We start from the raw sequence: 19572 nt of genomic DNA on the forward strand, positions 1-19572 counted from the left end.
CGTCGAGTTGGCACAAGAGTTTGTTCACCATCTACAGTACCTGGTGGGGAGACCCGGCTGGGTTTGCGCATTCACAGTGCACATTTTTGGCAAGCGGGACTTTTGCTCTTGCCTTACATCACATATAACGTCCGCATTGGGTGGCCCACTTCCGTGCTATAATACACTACCCCTGTTGCAGTGCGCAGGCGCCGGGAAAGGTCAGAGAGGCCCGAGTCCTGCGCACTGCAGTAGTTTGCTCTGCCCTCAACAGGGAAAATAAAGTACGCCTACGCCGGAGCCACAGCGTGAAGACAAGAAGAGGACGTCATCGTAAGAAGATGGGAGGCCCCAGATCGGACCAGAACAGAACCGGGACCGCCCCTGGGTGAGTATAATCTAACCTCTTTTTCTCATCTTTCAGGATACATCAGACGCTTATCTACAGCATTACAGAATGATGTAGATAAGCCCCTGATACTGGTGGGCTTAGCTCACCTTCGATTTTGGGGGTGACAGGTTCCCTTTAAGAGACCACTGCAAAATGTTCAGTTTGTCTGATTTTTCTCTTTATAGGTATACTAGATGGTGGCCCGATTCTAACGCATCGGGTATTCTAGAAAATGTATGTAGTTTATTTATGAAGATTTAAGAATAATGCAATGAATACACAGGATACGGCTGGGCACGACCAATCAGTGAAGCCAGGGCCTGGCTCCAGGTTTTTGAGGGCCCCGGGCAAAAAAGTCTCAGTGGGTCCATCCCTTTAACACATACCACGATTCATGATGCACAGATACAGCAGAGAAAAATAGCACAGCCCACGCAGCATACAGCACAGCCAACGCAGCATACAGCACAGCCCACGCAGCATACAGCACAGCCCACGCAGCATACAGCTGTGTGGGCACCATATCCCTGTAAAAAAAAAAAGAATTAGAATTAAAAAAAACGTTATATACTTACCTTCTGGCGACCCCCAGATCCAGCCCAGGCCTTTAGCGATGCTCCCGCCAGGTCCGTTCCCAGTGATGCTTTGTGGCAATAACCCGTGATAATGTAGCGCAGGGGTGTCAAACTGCAATCCTCAAGGGCTGCAAACAGGTCATGTTTTCAGGATTTCCTTGTACTGCACAGGTGATAATTTAATCACCTACACACAATGATTACAGCACCTTGTGCAAAGCTAAGGAAATCTTGAAAACACGCATGGTTTGCGGCCCTCGAGGAATGCAGTTTGACACCCCAGATGTAGCGGTCTCGCAAGACCGCTACGTCATCTGGTGTTATTACCACAAAGCATTACTGGGACTGGAGCATCGCAAGAGGAGCGGGAAAAGCTGCCATGGATGCCGGAAGGTGAGAATATCAAGATTTATTTTTTTCTATTATTTTTAACATTATATCTTTTTACTATTGATGCTGCATACGCAGCATCAATAGTAAAAAGTGAAGCGGTGTTTAAATCCCGCCCCAATATCACTGATTGGTCGTGGCCGGCCGCGACCAATCAGCAACGCGGGATTTCCGCTATAGACAAACAGACGGAAGTGGACCTTAGACAAATTTTTTTTTTTTTTTTGAGTAAAATGGAAATTGTTCTTTTATTCAATAAACTACTGACAACATGTCCCCAAAGTTCCAAGCAATACATTTTGTAGTTATTTTCTGAAAATTAGAAATGGTCAAAATAACAAAAAAAAAATGCATTGCTTGCAGACTTCAAATAATGCAAAAAAAAAAAAAAGTTCATAATCATTTAGAGACAACAATAATGTTTTAACTCCGGAAGAGTTCAGAAATCAATATTTTGTGGAATAACCATGATTTTTAATCACAGCTTTCATGGGCCTTGGCATGCTTTCCACCAGTCTTTCACATTACTTTTGGGTGACCTTATGCCACTCCTGTACAAAAACTTAAGCATTTCTTCTTTGTTTGATGGCTTGTGACTATCCATCTTCCACTTGATAACATTCCAGAGGTTTTCAGTGGGGTTCAGGTCTGGAGATTGGGCTGGCCATGACAGGGATTTGATGTGGTGATTCTTCAGCCACACCTTGATTGACCTAGCTGTGTGGCATGGCGCATTGTCCTGCTGGAAAAAACAGTCCTCAGAGTTGGGGGAACATTGTCTGAGCAGAATGAATTACCGTATTTTTCCGACTATAAGACGCACTTTTTCCCCAAAACAATTGTGAGGAAAATGGGGGGTGCGTGTTATAGTTGGAACGCAGGCTTACCGGCATTGTGGCGGCGACAGAGGTGTGGGGATGATGTGGCGCGGTGAGCCTTATGGCGTGAGCAGGGTCCCGTGCACATTTGAGGTGAATCCGCGGTCCGGTATTGAAGGAGAGCAGCAGAGCTGGGTAAGTTACGGTTTTCCTGATGGCGGCGGCCATCTTCCTGATGCCGCGCGTGCGCAGATTGAGTTTTCTGCTTCCTGGGGCTTCAGGAAAATGGCCGCGGGAGATCGTGGCGGCTATTTTCCTGAAGCCGAGTTGGCGGGATTGAGTTCTTGGCTTCAGGAAAATGGCCACCGCGATCTCCATCTGCGCACGCGCGGCCTCCCGCGGCCATTTTTCTGAAGCCCTGGGAAGCAGAGTACTGAATCTGCGAATGCGCGGCCTCAGAAAGATGGCCGCCGCCATCGGGAAAACCGTAACTCACCCAGCTCTGCTGCTCTCCTTTAATACCGGGCCGCGGATTCACCTCAAGTGTGGAAGGGACCCTGGCCGCCGCCACCTGAGGAAGTGACCGCACATCTGCCGCCGCCACAGCACTGCCGCAACCTCCCCATGGACACCAGGCCATGGCGTCGCCCACCTAAGCAGGATGGGACCCTGCTCAGGTGCACGCCGTTCCGCCCACCGCACCTCAGCATCACTTCACCTCTGCCACCACCATGCCTCCTGTGACCCTGCTCTGCCACTGCCTGCCCTCAGGTAAGAGATCTTAAATTCAGACAATAAGACGGACCCCCATCTTATAAAAAAAAAAATCACTTTTTCTGCAATTTTCACCCCAAATTTGGGGTGCATCTTATGGTACGGTGCATCGCGTCTTATAGTCCGAAAAATACGGAAACTTTTTCCAGGATACACTTGTATGCGGCTTGATTCATACGTCCTTCGCAAAGAACAACCTGCCCAATTCCAGCCTTGCTGAAGCATCCCCAAATCATGGTTATTCCGCAAAATATTGATTTCTGAACTCTTCCTGAGTTAAAATATTAGTATTGTTGTTTCTAAATAGATTATGAACTTTTTTATTTGCATTATTTGAGGTCTGCAAGCAGTGCATTTTTTTTTTTGTTATTTTGACCATTTCTCATTTTCAGAAGATAAATACAAAATGTATTGCTTGGAACTTCGGAGACATGTCAGTAGTTTATAGAATAAAAGAGGAATTTACATGTAACTCAAAAATATAACTATAAAGAGAAAAATCAGGCAAACTGAACATTTTGCGGTGGTCTATTAAATTTGCCACAGCTGTATGTACATGACCTTATTTTTGTGTACTTCAGACATCTTTTATAGAATAAGTGATTCTGTGTGTTACTTCTGTATTTGATTTATGTTTTCTGGATATTATAGACCTACAGTGACTTATGTATATGATATGGCATTATTATTATGCATTTTAGACATTGTTCACATAATACGTGATTTATATCTACTACACCTGATTGTACAGACTGTGTGGGTCTTATCTTAATCTATTTGGACCACCAGACTCTGAAGGTCCTCGCTGTATCCAGGGTCTATTGCTGGCCTAACACTTGGATCTTTGAACACTGTGGGGGTCTCAATATTGGTTTTGTATCATCTATTGGGAGGTTTGTCTGACAGTGGCTTTTTGGTTTTAAATGTTGTCCATGTTTCACAATAAACTTTAGTATATTTGTTGAAATGTTGGGTGTACTCATCAATATGTGGGGCTTTCAATATACATAAGTTTTATAAGAATTAGTTATCATTACCTTTAAAAATGTCCAACTTGGTCACACGTTTTGGGGAGCCTTCCACAAGCTTCTCGCCATGCTGCTCTGGGGCTGTATGGTGGATCAGTGGTTAGCACTGTTGCTTTGCAGTGGTGGGATAAAATCCCACCAAGGACAACATCTGAAAGGAGTTTGCATGGGTTTTCTTCCAGTATTCCGGTTTTCCCCAGTCCAAGACCGAATGAATTTAGTTAATGAGCCCAATGGGGAAAGTGATGATAAAGTATGTAAAATGTGACAAAAAAGTAAAAGTATAATAAATAAAAAACATAAGTTGCTAGAATTTTGAGCCATTCCTCCTGACACTTTTTTCAGTTCTGCCTATATTTTTGCTAAGGTTATGTGTCCACGGGCCAGATTGCATCCGGATTAAACGCTGCGTAAAGCCGCAGCATCCAGATGTTACAGCATAGTGGAGGGGATTTTATGAAATCCCGCCTCTACTATGCGGGCGAACACGCACCCGGCGTCCCTGTGTATCCGGACATGCGGAGCGTCTTAAGATCGCAGCATGTCTGTTTACCTCCATAGCCGCAAGGTAAATCACAGGGCCCTATGTATGGGGTGCGGAGATTCCGGATGTGTGCAATGAACACATCTGGAATCACCGGGCGTATAGAAGGGGGCAGCGCTTTGGGCGGAGCGGGTTTTCCCGCCGTGAGTCCGGACAGTGGACACACCCTAAAGGATTGAGATTCGGGGGTTTGTGATGGACACGCCATTACCTTCACTTAGCTGTCCTTAACCCATTTTGCCACAACTCTGGAACTATGATTGGGGTCACTGTCCATTTTTGAAGATAAATAGAAGCCCTTAATTTAACTTCTTGCCTCAAGTGTTGAGATGTTCAATAACCCCCCATAATTTTCCTTCCATATAAAGCTATTTTTTCACAAGTACCGGTCTCTTCAAAAGATAAGGCCCCCCGCACCATGATGCTGCTGCCACCCCGCATACTTCACGAATGAGAATGTTCTTTGGATTTCAAGACTCCTTTTTTTCCCTCAAAAAGTGGTTTATTTCCCCTCAAGTGCTGTTGTAAAGTCTATCCTGACTTTTCCATGGTTTTGGAGCAGTGGCTTATTGTTTGCTGAGCAGCCTTTCAGGACATGACAATAAGGCCCTTTTAATTGTTAATATCAATGCTTTTTTTTTTTTTTTACACATTTCCTGCAGCATTGTCACAAGGTCTTTTGCTGTTGTTTTTGGATTCATTTGTATATTTTATATATTAGGCGACAGAACGTGTCTCCTTCCGGACCAGCATGATGATGGCTACGAGCTCCCATGGTGCTTAAACTTGCAGATTAGTGTTTGATCAGAAGATCATGGGACCTTCAAGCAATTTTACATTGTTCTCAGGGATGTATCAGACTTGTGGAAGTCCATTATTATCTAATATCTTAGCCGGTATGTTGTGGTTTCCCCAGTGGCTGAGGGCATATCTGATCAGGGAAGCAGTTACCCATCACTAACATTAAATGGGCTCCTCTGACTCAAAACATACTAGGATATGAACTAACTGATAGGTGAGGGTCCGACAGACCCTCACTGATCCGGAGAATGAATGGGCTGCACAGTTACAACTCCTTCAATGTTTTGCTACCATAAGTACTCTCAGCCACCAGACTCATTATTCACTTAGACTAATGTCGGTCGAACCCGCTGATATCGGCGGGCTTAGTCAATAGTCTAATGTGTGTGGGAGCCTCATCTCGACAGGTCCAATTTCTGACTGCTGACACTTGTTCTGAGGAGTCTGGCAGAGAAAACAGGAACGCTCAGCTGAGAGAGCGATCCAGTGTATGAAAGAATCAGAATGGATAACTGTAGGCTAAGTGATCGGCCAACACTTATCTACTGGTTATGGTGCCTCTTAGATTGTGCTGTGCCACTTTCCCGATACAGTGGAAGACCAATGCACAGATGTGCAAAGAAAGGTTGGAGGAGCCGTAGTGATGGGTCCTGTCCATTGTCAGGATTGTTGGGTTCCCACAGATCAGCCCTCCATAGCCAAGCACTCCGAGACGACACTCACCAGCAGCCTGGTTTTGGATTTCTCCACAGGCACACGTGTATATGGAGACATTACACAGTGACCTCCAGAATGGCACACAAGGGAAGAACACGAACGCATCTCTGTACAGAAACACTCACTCCGATGTATAAATACATATGAATCATGCAGGAGTTCTGTGCATTCTTTCTTTGCTCCCATTAAACAAACTATTCTGGCCAACAACTGAGCTTTGGCAGCCCTGTAACATGTGTCTCTTATATAACCTACTAGATGGTGGCCCGATTCTAACGCATCAGGTATTCTAGAATATGCATGTCCACGTAGTATATCGACCAGCCATGTAGTATATTGCACGGCGACGTAGTATACAGCACAGAGCCACGTAGTATACAGACTTAAAATAAAAAAATAAACATACTCACCTTCCGAAGGCCCCTTGAAGTCCTGGCCCTGTGTGCGGTGGACACGGCAGCTTCCGGTCCCAGGGTTGGTATGAGTGCTGGACCTGTGATGACATCGCGGTCACATGACCGTGAAGTCATGGCAAGTCCTTCTCCCAATGCATCCTTGGCACCGGAACCTGCCGCTTGCACTGCCGAGGACAGCGCCCGACCTCGGAAGGTGAGAATAACCTTTTTTTATTTTTATTGTTATTATTTTTAACATTAGATCTTTTTTACTATTGATGCTGCATACGCAGCATCAATAGTAAAAAGTTGGTCACACAGGGTTAATAGCTGCGTTAACGGACCGCGGGCATTAACCCTGTGTGAGCGCTCAGCGCCGACTGCAAGGCAGTAAAGCAGCGGCCATTTCGCTGCCAGACTACGGCCGTCGCTGATTGGTCATGGCAATGGTCGTGGGCATTTTGCATTGACCAATCAGCAACTTGGATTTCCATGACAGAGGCCGCGACCAATGAATATCCGTGACAGACAGACAGACAGACGGAAGTGACCCTTAGACAATTATATAGTAGATCATAGAAGTCGGGTCACTGCCAGTATTATTAGAGCCACACAAATGTAAAGACGCTACTAATCTATACATTGATAACATCTGATTCATTAGCCTGGGGCAACATTTATGTGGGAATGACAATTAGGCTATAGCCGACATTCTCCTCTAGATTGTGATGGGTGCCACACTGAGCACAGCAGAGCGACAATACAAGAACTGGATCTGGACATGTATTATATGGCAATTACAAACTCCTAAACCGTCTGCAGATCTGGAAACAAGGTTACTAAAAAGGCTTCATAAATAGTGTACACATACATATTACATAGTTTTAGGCAAGGGTGGAAAAATGATACAAAGTAACAATGGTAGCAGTAGCCACTGAAGAGAATCAGAAGATAAAGGGAAACATTTTTTTTATCTTATATTAAAAAAAAAAAAATCATAAAAACAGATTGCCCAGAAGGGGAAGTGTATACCTTCAATTAAAACATAAGAGATGGAAGTATGAACGTGCTCTTGTAAACAACTGGATGGGGATTGCAGGTACAAAAGTTAGTAATGGGGTGCCTGAAAAAACAAACATACATACATACATAGTGTTAGAGAGTAGTCTATAGTGATCAGATCCTATATAAATTTCAGCAAGGCAGAGGCACCAATGGCCAGAAAGAATGAGGACAATGTACAATAGTGAATACATAGGTACATAACGCATAGGAATAACATGTATAAAACCTCAGTCTGGAACAGAACAAAAACATGGATGGATGGCACTTCCCCCTCACCCCAACGCACGTTTCGTGGTTGCTTCTTGCGGGGATATGTATGTATGTATGTATGTATGTATGTATGTATGTATGTATGTATGTTTTCTATTTATATGACTTTCTATATGGTATTTTAATATGATAAATAATTGATTTTATATCTTATCTTCTGGTTCTCTTCATCGGCAACTGGTATGAAAGTCCAAATTTGTAACTCGTATATTATGGTATGAAATGCCAGCCATTCTATTTATGGACAATATTTATTAAACCAAAGTAACAATGCTTTAGCCAATAGAAGTGTTAATAATTTACTTTTAGAAATTAACAAAATGCAAAGTGAATGAACAAAAGAGAAATGCGAGTCATATCGCTAATTGGCGACCGCCCTTTGCCTTCAAAACCTGAGTGCACGTTGTACCTATAAGAATTGATGCCATTTTGAAGGCAAAGATGAGACTAAATATTGATTGGATTTAGATTTTTCTTCTGTCCAACATCCTCATCGGCATATAAGAAGCAAATAAGTTTGGGTCAGGAGGGACATTACCGTAACTTTCACAGGCTGTAATAGGCAGATACCACTGACATATGGAGGCAATTCACAGGCTGCCAATTTAACCCATTGGCATGCGTGGTCACGGTGCTGACTGCCCGCCTACATCCATAGATGCCACTGTCACTATTGACCATGGCAACAAAGGAGTTAAACTGCCGAAATTGGAGGTAACATTGATCCTGGCAATTTCCAAGCTGTGTATGATATCGTATTGTTATTATTGCAAAATCTTCATGGCTGAGGAACCAGCTCCCCACTCAGGTCAGATGTCCCGTTACACGTCAGCTTATTTATAGGTTTAGATACAGACGTCGTACACTTATTCCCATGCACACCGGGCATTGCACGAGGCTTGTAGGATCCCTCTCTACTGTACTAGGAGTCTACTACATTTTTCAGCGCAATGACCTAAAAAAAAAAAAAAATCGGCTGCTGCCGGCCATCTGAGCATAGGACAAGGGCGCACAACATATGGTGAGACGAAGTCTTTAGCTATAGCCACAGAGACAAAAATCTGGTTTTCAGTCCCCTTGGGTTATGTAGCGGCTCCCAGCAAAAACCAGTGACAGATAAGATGGGTGGCTTCAGTGATGAGCTAGCCGAGCCGGGATACTAGTCGTCACTATCTACAGCAGCGGTTCTCAACCTGGGGGTCGCGACCCCGAGGGGGGGTCGAACGACCAAAACACAGGGGTCGCCACCAGTGGCGTAGGAAGGGGGGAGAAGAAAAAAAAAAAAAAGAAAAGAAGACGCCCCTTTAAATCTTCGGGCGGCGCCGTCCGCCGCCACGACCAGGGCCAGCTCCCCCCACCCCCGGGCCCCGCCCCCGCTCTAATACTCACCTCTATTGGTTCCTGCGGCGCCGGCAGCTGCAGCGTCCTCTGACTCTGCGACGTCTCAGAGCAGAGGGCGCGATGACGTCACTACTGTGTGCGCCGCTCTGCCTCTCTGTCCTGAGCGTCGCAGAGTCGGAGAGACGCTGACTGGCTGCACCGGACCTGCGCTAGGAACGGGAGAGGTGAGGATTTTACGTTTTTTTTTTTTTTCTTTATGTCTGACTGTCTGGGGGCAATGCTGGACACACTGGGGCAATACTGGAGACCATGGGGCAGATTGCTGGACACACTGGGGCAATACTGGAGACCATGGGGCAGATTGCTGGACACACTGGGGCAATACAGGAGACCATGGGGCAGATTGCTGGACACACTGGGGCAATACAGGAGACCATGGGGCAGAATGCTGGACACACTGGGGCAATACAGGAGACCATGGGGCAGATTGCTGGACACACTGGGGCAATACTGGAGACCATGGGGCAGATTGCTGGACACACTGGGGCAATACAGGAGACCATGTGGCAGAATGCTGGACACACTGGGGCAATACAGGAGACCATGGGGCAGATTGCTGGACACACTGGGGCAATACTGGAGACCATGGGGCAGAATGCTGGACACACTGGGGCAATACTGGAGACCATGGGGCAGATTGCTGGACACACTGGGGCAATACTGGAGACCATGGGGCAGAATGCTGGACACACTGGGGCAATACTGGAGACCCTTTGGCAGATTTCTGGACACATTGAGGCAATGCTGGAGACCCTGGGGCAGATTGCTGGACACACTGGGGGTAATATGCTGGACACACTGGGGCAATGCTGGACACTGGGGGTAATATGCTGGACACACTGGGGCAGATTGCTGGACAACATGGGGGTAATATGCTGGACACACTGGGGGCAGGACTTGAGGCATGGGCAGAATGTAGATACGGGGCATGATTGGAGACACGGGGCAGGATTGGATCATGGGGCAGGACGGATACGATGGAGGCTGGTGGGGCAGGATGGGGAGATCATATGGAGTAGAATGGATACTCATGAGGGCAGGATGCGAGAACATATGGCTGGAGCCAGGAATGAGATAAACGGGGCCAGGGTGGGGAATAGTGTTACCATAGGCATAATAGGGGATAATTAAGGGATATTATTACTGCAGTGATGTATTTATTTTATTTTTTGAGTATACTGTTTTAAATGGGGGGGCGGTCCTGTTACTGTGCAGAGTGACACTATATCGCCTTTTTATCTTCATGTGGTGTAATGTAGAAGTTGTGAAAAATTAAGTAATGTGTTCTGCAAGCGGAGCTCTAGATAACTGTGTTATTTCCTGCAGAAACGAGTCCTGGCTGGAAGGAATGATGGCGGTCTGTGCTGGATGAAAGATGAAGGACTTCACCTAGAGACGTCACTGGTGAGTCAGTGTTACCTATACACTGACACTATACACTGTATACTATATAGAGGTCCTGTGTATAATGTCACCAGTGATCTCTGTATTATATCTATACATAATGCATATCAGATATTTACATTCCGAATCATAACTAATAAAATTACAGTTTTAAAGTAGCCACCAAAATTATTTTTTGGGTTGGGGGTCACCGCAACATGAGGAACTGTATTGCGGGGTCACGGCATTAGAAAGGTTGAGAACCACTGATCTACAGGGAACGTACGCGAGTGTCTGACCTACCGTATGTTTGTGGAAAAAAAAAATGACAAGACAAGCAGCTCGATCCGGGTACAGCCGGGACCAGCTGCTTCGAAAGCATCACCAAACCGCGCGCCGTAGAGCTTGGCTGAGTAGATTACACAAGAAGGAAAACACACAGCAAGTCAGCAGGATCTAGGAGCAACATGGCAGATGTGACAACCTACATGGTGAGCTGCAGCATGTGCTACATGTTCACAGATCGACCAGAAGAAGAATCCAATTTCACCTGTCAGAAGTGTAGACTAGTGGCCCTTTTAGAAGAAAAGGTGCAGGGTCTGGAAGAAAGAATAGCAACTTTGAAACTCATCAAAGAGAATGAAGACTTTCTAGACAGAACAGAAGCATCTCTACTGGTCACAGAAGGTGCAAAAAGTGTCAGAGAACCTCCAAAAGCAGATGAGTGGAAGCATGTGACCAAAAGAAGCAAGAAGACCATGGAGAAATCACCAACCACACAACTGAAGAACCCATATCAAATCTTTGTAGAGGATGAAGATGGCACACCTAAGAATGAAGCAATACCAGCAAGCAAAAAAGAAAAGGGCACACAGCAACAAGTGACAGCAAAAAGTACAGCCAAGAAGCAACGAAGAGTGGTGGTGGTGGGAGACTCACTACTGAGAGGCACAGAAGCAGCCATCTGCAGACCGGACATAACTGCAAGAGAAGTATGCTGCCTTCCAGGTGCGATGATCAAGGATGTGACCGATAGGATACCAAAGCTCTTCAGCTCCAAGGACGTCCACCCATTTCTTCTGATACATGTTGGCACCAATGACACGGCAAGGAAGGACCTACCGACAATCTACAAGGACTTTGAAGAGTTGGGGAAGAAAGTAAAGGAACTGGATGCACAGGTAGTTTTTTCTTCTATCCTTCCAGTAGATGGGCATGGCACCAGGAGATGGAACAGGATCCTTGATGCAAACAACTGGCTAAGACGATGGTGCAGACAACAAGGATTTGGATTCCTGGACCACGGTGTGAATTACTGGTATGATGGACTCCTCGCCAGAGACGGAGTACACCTCAACAAACCTGGGAAACACACATTCGCCAGAAGACTCGCTACACTCATCAGGAGGGCGTTAAACTAGAAGAAGAGGGGACGGGAAGAAAAACATTAGACTCGAACAAAGACAACCCAGGAAAACATACTCAGAAGGGAGGTAAGAACATTTCTAAAACAATCCACAGTGAGGAGATTGGAACAAAAAAAAATCCTCTAAACTGCATGCTCGCAAACGCCAGAAGCCTGACAAACAAGATGGAAGAACTAGAAGCAGAAATATCTACAGGTAACTTTGACATAGTGGGAATAACCGAGACATGGTTAGATGAAAGCTATGACTGGGCAGTTAACTTACAGGGTTACAGTCTGTTTAGAAAGGATCGTAAAAATCGGAGAGGAGGAGGGGTTTGTCTCTATGTAAAGTCTTGTCTAAAGTCCACTTTAAGGGAGGATATTAGCGAAGGGAATGAGGATGTCGAGTCCATATGGGTCGAAATTCATGGAGGGAAAAATGGTAACAAAATTCTCATTGGGGTCTGTTACAAACCCCCAAATATAACAGAAAGCATGGAAAGTCTACTTCTAAAGCAGATAGATGAAGCTGCAACCCATAATGAGGTCCTGGTTATGGGGGACTTTAACTACCCGGATATTAACTGGGAAACAGAAACCTGTGAAACCCATAAAGGCAACAGGTTTCTGCTAATAACCAAGAAAAATTATCTTTCACAATTGGTGCAGAATCCAACCAGAGGAGCAGCACTTTTAGACCTAATACTATCTAATAGACCTGACAGAATAACAAATCTGCAGGTGGTTGGGCATTTAGGAAATAGCGACCACAATATTGTACAGTTTCACCTGTCTTTCACTAGGGGGACTTGTCAGGGAGTCACAAAAACATTGAACTTTAGGAAGGCAAAGTTTGAACAGCTTAGAGATGCCCTTAATCTGGTAGACTGGGACAATATCCTCAGAAATGAGAATACAGATAATAAATGGGAAATGTTTAAGAACATCCTAAATAGGCAGTGTAAGCGGTTTATACCTTGTGGGAATAAAAGGACTAGAAATAGGAAAAACCCAATGTGGCTAAACGAAGAAGTAAGACAGGCAATTAACAGTAAAAAGAAAGCATTTGCACTACTAAAGCAGGATGGCACCATTGAAGCTCTAAAAAACTATAGGGAGAAAAATACTTTATCTAAAAAACTAATTAAAGCTGCCAAAAAGGAAACAGAAGCACATTGCTAAGGAGAGTAAAACTAATCCCAAACTGTTCTTCAACTATATCAATAGTAAAAGAATAAAAACTGAAAATGTAGGCCCCTTAAAAAATAGTGAGGAAAAAATGGTTGTAGATGACGAGGAAAAAGCTAACATATTAAACACCTTCTTCTCCACGGTATTCACGGTGGAAAATGAAATGCTAGGTGAAATCCCAAGAAACAATGAAAACCCTATATTAAGGGTCACCAATCTAACCCAAGAAGAGGTGCGAAACCGGCTAAATAAGATTAAAATAGATAAATCTTCGGGTCCGGATGGCATACACCCACGAGTACTAAGAGAACTAAGTAATGTAATAGATAAACCATTATTTCTTATTTTTAGGGACTCTATAGCGACAGGGTCTGTTCCGCAGGACTGGCGCATAGCAAATGTGGTGCCAATATTCAAAAAGGGCTCTAAAAGTGAACCTGGAAATTATAGGCCAGTAAGTCTAACCTCTATTGTTGGTAAAATATTTGAAGGGTTTCTGAGGGATGTTATTCTGGATTATCTCAATGAGAATAACTGTTTAACTCCATATCAGCATGGGTTTATGAGAAATCGCTCCTGTCAAACCAATCTAATCAGTTTTTATGAAGAGGTAAGCTATAGACTGGACCACGGTGAGTCATTGGACGTGGTATATCTCGATTTTTCCAAAGCGTTTGATACCGTGCCGCACAAGAGGTTGGTACACAAAATGAGAATGCTTGGTCTGGGGGAAAATGTGTGTAAATGGGTTAGTAACTGGCTTAGTGATAGAAAGCAAAGGGTGGTTATAAATGGTATAGTCTCTAACTGGGTCGCTGTGACCAGTGGGGTACCGCAGGGGTCAGTATTGGGACCTGTTCTCTTCAACATATTCATTAATGATCTGGTAGAAGGTTTACACAGTAAAATATCGATATTTGCAGATGATACAAAACTATGTAAAGCAGTTAATACAAGAGAAGATAGTATTCTGCTACAGATGGATCTGGATAAGTTGGAAACTTGGGCTGAAAGGTGGCAGATGAGGTTTAACAATGATAAATGTAAGGTTATACACATGGGAAGAGGGAATCAATATCACCATTACACACTGAACGGGAAACCACTGGGTAAATCTGACAGGGAGAAGGACTTGGGGATCCTAGTTAATGATAAACTTACCTGGAGCAGCCAGTGCCAGGCAGCAGCTGCCAAGGCAAACAGGATCATGGGGTGCATTAAAAGAGGTCTGGATACACATGATGAGAGCATTATACTGCCTCTGTACAAATCCCTAGTTAGACCGCACATGGAGTACTGTGTCCAGTTTTGGGCACCGGTGCTCAGGAAGGATATAATGGAACTAGAGAGAGTACAAAGGAGGGCAACAAAATTAATACAGGGGATGGGAGAACTACAATACCCAGATAGATTAGCGAAATTAGGATTATTTAGTCTAGAAAAAAGACGACTGAGGGGCGATCTAATAACCATGTATAAGTATATAAGGGGACAATACAAATATCTCGCTGAGGATCTGTTTATACCAAGGAAGGTGACGGGCACAAGGGGGCATTCTTTGCGTCTGGAGGAGAGAAGGTTTTTCCACCAACATAGAAGAGGATTCTTTACTGTTAGGGCAGTGAGAATCTGGAATTGCTTGCCTGAGGAGGTGGTGATGGCGAACTCAGTCGAGGGGTTCAAGAGAGGCCTGGATGTCTTCCTGGAGCAGAACAATATTGTATCATACAATTATTAGGTTCTGTAGAAGGACGTAGATCTGGGGATTTATTATGATGGAATATAGGCTGAACTGGATGGACAAATGTCTTTTTTCGGCCTTACTAACTATGTTACTATGTTACTATGATCCCTCAGGGTGCCGTCACAAGACTGATCCCAGTGACAAGGCAGGAAGCATATACTTATGTAACACTGATTAGACGCATCGTGGGGACTGGCCTGGTCTGACAGGTAAAATTAGGGGAGAGGGCCTGAGGACACGCCAAGTCACGGAAAACTAAGCTTTACACCAGAGCCTCATGTTTCAGGATTAATAAACCAACAATGATTCCTGACACCCCATACTGGGGAGAGAGCCTCCGAAAATGAGGAGATCTGGACTGTGACTTTTGTAGGCAGCATATTGAGGCGGATTTCTCCAATATCGGATTTTAGTGGAAATCTGCATGTGTATTCTTCTGGCAACCAAAGCATAGCGCTACGTTCTCACATAAATAAGTTTAAAGCGCGCGATGTGATGGGCTCTGTTCACACTTGATATCTCTCGTCCATGAAAGGAGAAAATAAAGGCGGATCCAAGATGGACGCTGTAAAATCAGTGCCCAACGCTCATAGACCGCATCACACAACAGGGCAGATGAAACGCAAACTAGTGAAAAGATGCTCAGGTTATAACAGAGGTGTGTAATCCTGCAGATCACAGCTGTCAGTCCGCCATAGCCGGCACATCCGGGACCACAGCCGCCTCCCTAACAACAGAGATGTGCCCGGGCGTGGCATGCGTGGCTCCATACATATACCGTAACTAACATTGCTGTGTGCACTGTGGGATGTGTGCCAGGGATTAACTGTTTATTCACCTCGCACCATTTCTGCCGATATAGGGGAGGGGGTTTAATATTGGGACAGGTAATCGCCCCTTTAATTACAACATTGAAAAGGAATAAAGTGACTAAAAGAACTACAGCAAATAAGGATATAAAATATATAGTGGAGAAATCTTAGACGGTTGTAGTATATTAGAACACTAGATCTAAGGATGGAAGACCCACTCCAGCTACATACAGATGTACCACAATCAGGGTATGTGGACCCCTAGAGTGGGGTCGATTAGAGAGAATCTGTCAGCAGAATTTCACCCCCCCAAACTATTTATGTTCACATATAAGTTCTGTATGAATCGATATGTCAATGAAGCTGAAGAACTATTTGTAGATCTGAAGAACTATTTGTAGATCTGAAGCCTCTGTCACTCCAGCTCTATTCCCGTTCAGAGCGACCTCCTCCTGGCTGACATCTATGGTGTGACTTCAGGAAAAGGAGGAGGCGGCAGCCCTGGGAGGGATCTTTAGATCTACCATAGTCCATTAGCCTCATTTACATATCAATTCAAACAATGATTTCTCAGTAATGGAGGAACAGACCGACACATACAAATACTTTGCGTTGGCAAAATCCTGCAGACACGCTGCGTAACACGCCTGAAAAGGCAATAAAGAAATGTAGAAGAACGATCAGATGCCCTGCAACGTGGAAAACAGCGACTGGCTGTTCATGCTTCAGCCACTTCAAAGACCCAAAGTGGTTGAGAGGAGTGATCGGTCCGCTCTTCAGGCACACGCTTCAGCTTGTCTAAATGGTGGGAGTCATGGATAAATGCCCCATATAAGTGTATGGGGCCGAGAATGAGAGACCACACGGAGGCGCAGTAGTGAACTGTGTGCCGTCTGGTGGATAGGAGAAGCTCACACTGACGGTAACAACTGACCAACATGTGTCTACGTAAGAGAATAATCACAGCCCAAGCATGGCGGCAGATAATGATAAAATCCGCGCCAGTCTGGGCACCGTTCCATCAAAAGAGCTCCAAAGAAAACTCTGAAAAAAAAAAACTGAAAAAAAAAACAACTATGAAACCTATTCAGAAAAAAGAAAACCTCCGCAGAAAGCAGCGTTTCCTGAAGTGTTTTCCTCTGTGTGCACAAAGTCTCTGGGGTCAGTCTAAGGCTACTTTCACACTAGCGTCGGTACGAGGCCGTCGCCATGCGTCGGCCCGACGTACCAACGCAAACTGCGAAAAAAAAGAACAACGTGGGCAGCGAATGCAGTTTTACAACGCATCCGCTGCTCCATTCTGCAGTCTGGGGAGGAGGGGGCGGAGTTCAGGCCGTGCACGCGCGGTCGCAAATGGCAGACTCGACGCACCAAAAAACGTTACATGGAACATTTTTTTTGTGCCGAGGGTCCGCCAAAACACGACGCATCCATCGCACGACAGATGCGACGTGTCGCAATGCGTCGCTAATGAAAGTCTATGGAGAAAAAAAAAAACATCCTGCGGGCAACTTTGCAGGATGCATTTTTACTCCAAAACGACGCATTGCGAGGGAGGCCAAACGACGCTAGTGTGAAAGTAGCCCAACTTAACCCTGAAGTCGCTGCAGTGCAGGACATCAGTAGTGATGACCCCTTATAGCTTTGGTCATCGCAGGGAGATGGAAGCCTATTACCAGGGGCCATGTGCCCTCTGATGCCTCACACTGGGCACTCACAGACCAGGGGCACTACAACTCCCAGCCTGCGGGCACCTCCAGCACTGGGCTACCCCCCACAGTCACACAGGTCCTAGCAGCACACAATGGGGAGGCTATGGCTAACAGCTCACATCCCGGCAGGCCGCCCATACACAGGAGCCAGGCCCCAGCTCACCTCACGGCTCCGGTACTCCGGAGGGAGCAGCTCCTGCACCTCACATCAGCTGGAAATGACAACCACAGCCGGCTGCTGCTGCTGCCACCACCGCCCTCCCGCACCTTCCACCTCTCAGTCCCCTGACAACAGTTACTTCCCTAACAACGCAACTGCCGCAATCTCTTCCACATGATTGGGGGAAATCCCTGTCAATCACTTGTGCCCTTCTTCCGTTGGTCAATAGCTGCAAGAGCTTTCTATTGGCTGAGCGCCTCTCAGAACTCGTGAGCCGGCCGCATGTGAGTCACTACAAGTAACAACAAGAGCTGGCCGCTGATTGGCTGGGGGAGCTGTCAGTCATGTTTACGTAAAGCTTGCGGATGCGGCGCAGGCACGTGAAGTGTGGAGTGTGCGGGAGGCAGTTATTTTATTGCGGTTTTTCTGCGGTTTTCACTGCGGTTTTACAACTGCGGTTTTCTATAGGAGCAGCTGTAAAACCGCTGTGGAATCCGCAGAAAAAAGTGACATGCTGCGGAATGTTAACCGCTGCGTTTCCGCGCGTTTTTTTCCGCAGCATGTGCACAGCGTTTTTGGTTTTCCATAGGTTTACATTGTACTTACACTCATGGGAAACCGAAGCGGACCCGCAGGTGCGGAAATGCTGCGAATCCGCAGCAAAATCCGCATCGTGTGCACATACCCTAAAAATTGGCAGCAATTCCGCATAAAAACCGCACAAAAAGAAGTGACATGCTGCGGAATGTAAACCGCTGCGTTTCAGCGCGTTTTTTTCCGCAGCATGCGCACTGCGTTTTTTGTTTCCCATAGATTTACATTGTAATGTAAACTCATGGGAAACTGCTGCGGACCCGTAGCTGTGGAAACGCTGTGGATCCGCAGCAAAATCCGCATCGTGTGCACATAGCCTAAGGGTATGTGCACACGTTGCGGATTGGCCGAATTTCTGCTGCAGATTATTCCCTCTCGCCAGAAAACGCAGGTGCGGTTTTGATGCGTTTTTTTAATGTGTTTTTTTCCATGCGGATTTGTATGCGTTTTTGAAAGCTAAATGAAGATCTATTGACACAAAAAAAAGATTTGTGATGTCATTTCTTCTCCAATCTCCTCTTTTACATTTGTCCAACCCACACTCTATTAGGCCGGTTTCACACGTCAGTGGCTCTGAGGTGACAGTTTCCTCACGTACCGGAGACACTGACACACGTACACACATTTAAATCAATGTGTCTCTGCAGATGTCAGTGATTTTTCGCGGACCGTGTGTCCGTGTGCAAAACTCGGAGACATGTCAGTGTTCGTGGGAGCGCACGGATCACACGGACCCATTAAAGTCAATGGGTCCGTGTAAACACGTACCGCACACGGATGCTGTCCGTGTGTGTTTTTCCTGTCATAGGGTTAAAATTGTAAAAATTGTTGCAAGACACGGACACACGTACAGCACAAGTACAGCACACGGACAGCACACTGACCCTAAAAATGTACTCACGGACATCACACGGATGGCCTACGTGAGCACACGGATAACTCCGGTACCGTTTTCTCCGATACCGGAATTATCTGGACGTGTGAGACTGGCCTTACAGATAGATAGAAGGAATGAGATAGATAGAGAGATAGATAGATAGATAGATAGAAGGAATGAGATAGATAGATAGATAGATAGATAGATAGATAGATAGATAGATAGATAGATAGAAGGAATGAGGCCGGCGTCACACTAGAGAGTTTTACGGACGTATGAGAGGCGCATTGCACACGGACCAATGATTCTCTATGGGGCAGCTCCTATCTGCCGTATATTTCGCAGCCGCATTTTACGGGCGTAGAAAATCGCAGCATGCTGCGTTTGTCAGCGTATTGCACAAAAATTCCGCTAATGAAAGCCTTGCCAACGGATTACATATAGAACACTGTTTTGGGAACATTTCTGCGTATTGCGCCCGCAAAAAACGGACCGTATTTTCCTACGCCAAGTGTGACGCCGGCCTGAGATAGATAAATTGAT

The 19572-nt window shown here is 45.5% G+C and overlaps 1 protein-coding gene across 1 annotated transcript in view; it reads right to left on the reverse strand.

The window, feature by feature from the left end:
* Positions 1 to 17706, reverse strand: part of ABHD2 (abhydrolase domain containing 2, acylglycerol lipase) — a 61450-nt gene extending 43744 nt beyond the window's left edge. The window contains exon 1 of the mRNA XM_069766224.1: positions 17562 to 17706. The gene's annotated coding sequence lies outside the window, so the exon portion shown is untranslated. The remainder of the gene's footprint in view (positions 1 to 17561) is intronic.
* Between the last annotated feature and the right edge of the window lie 1866 nt (positions 17707 to 19572).

This window comes from Ranitomeya imitator, chromosome 4 (assembly GCF_032444005.1).
Source record: "Ranitomeya imitator isolate aRanImi1 chromosome 4, aRanImi1.pri, whole genome shotgun sequence".
NCBI lineage: Eukaryota > Metazoa > Chordata > Amphibia > Anura > Dendrobatidae > Ranitomeya > Ranitomeya imitator.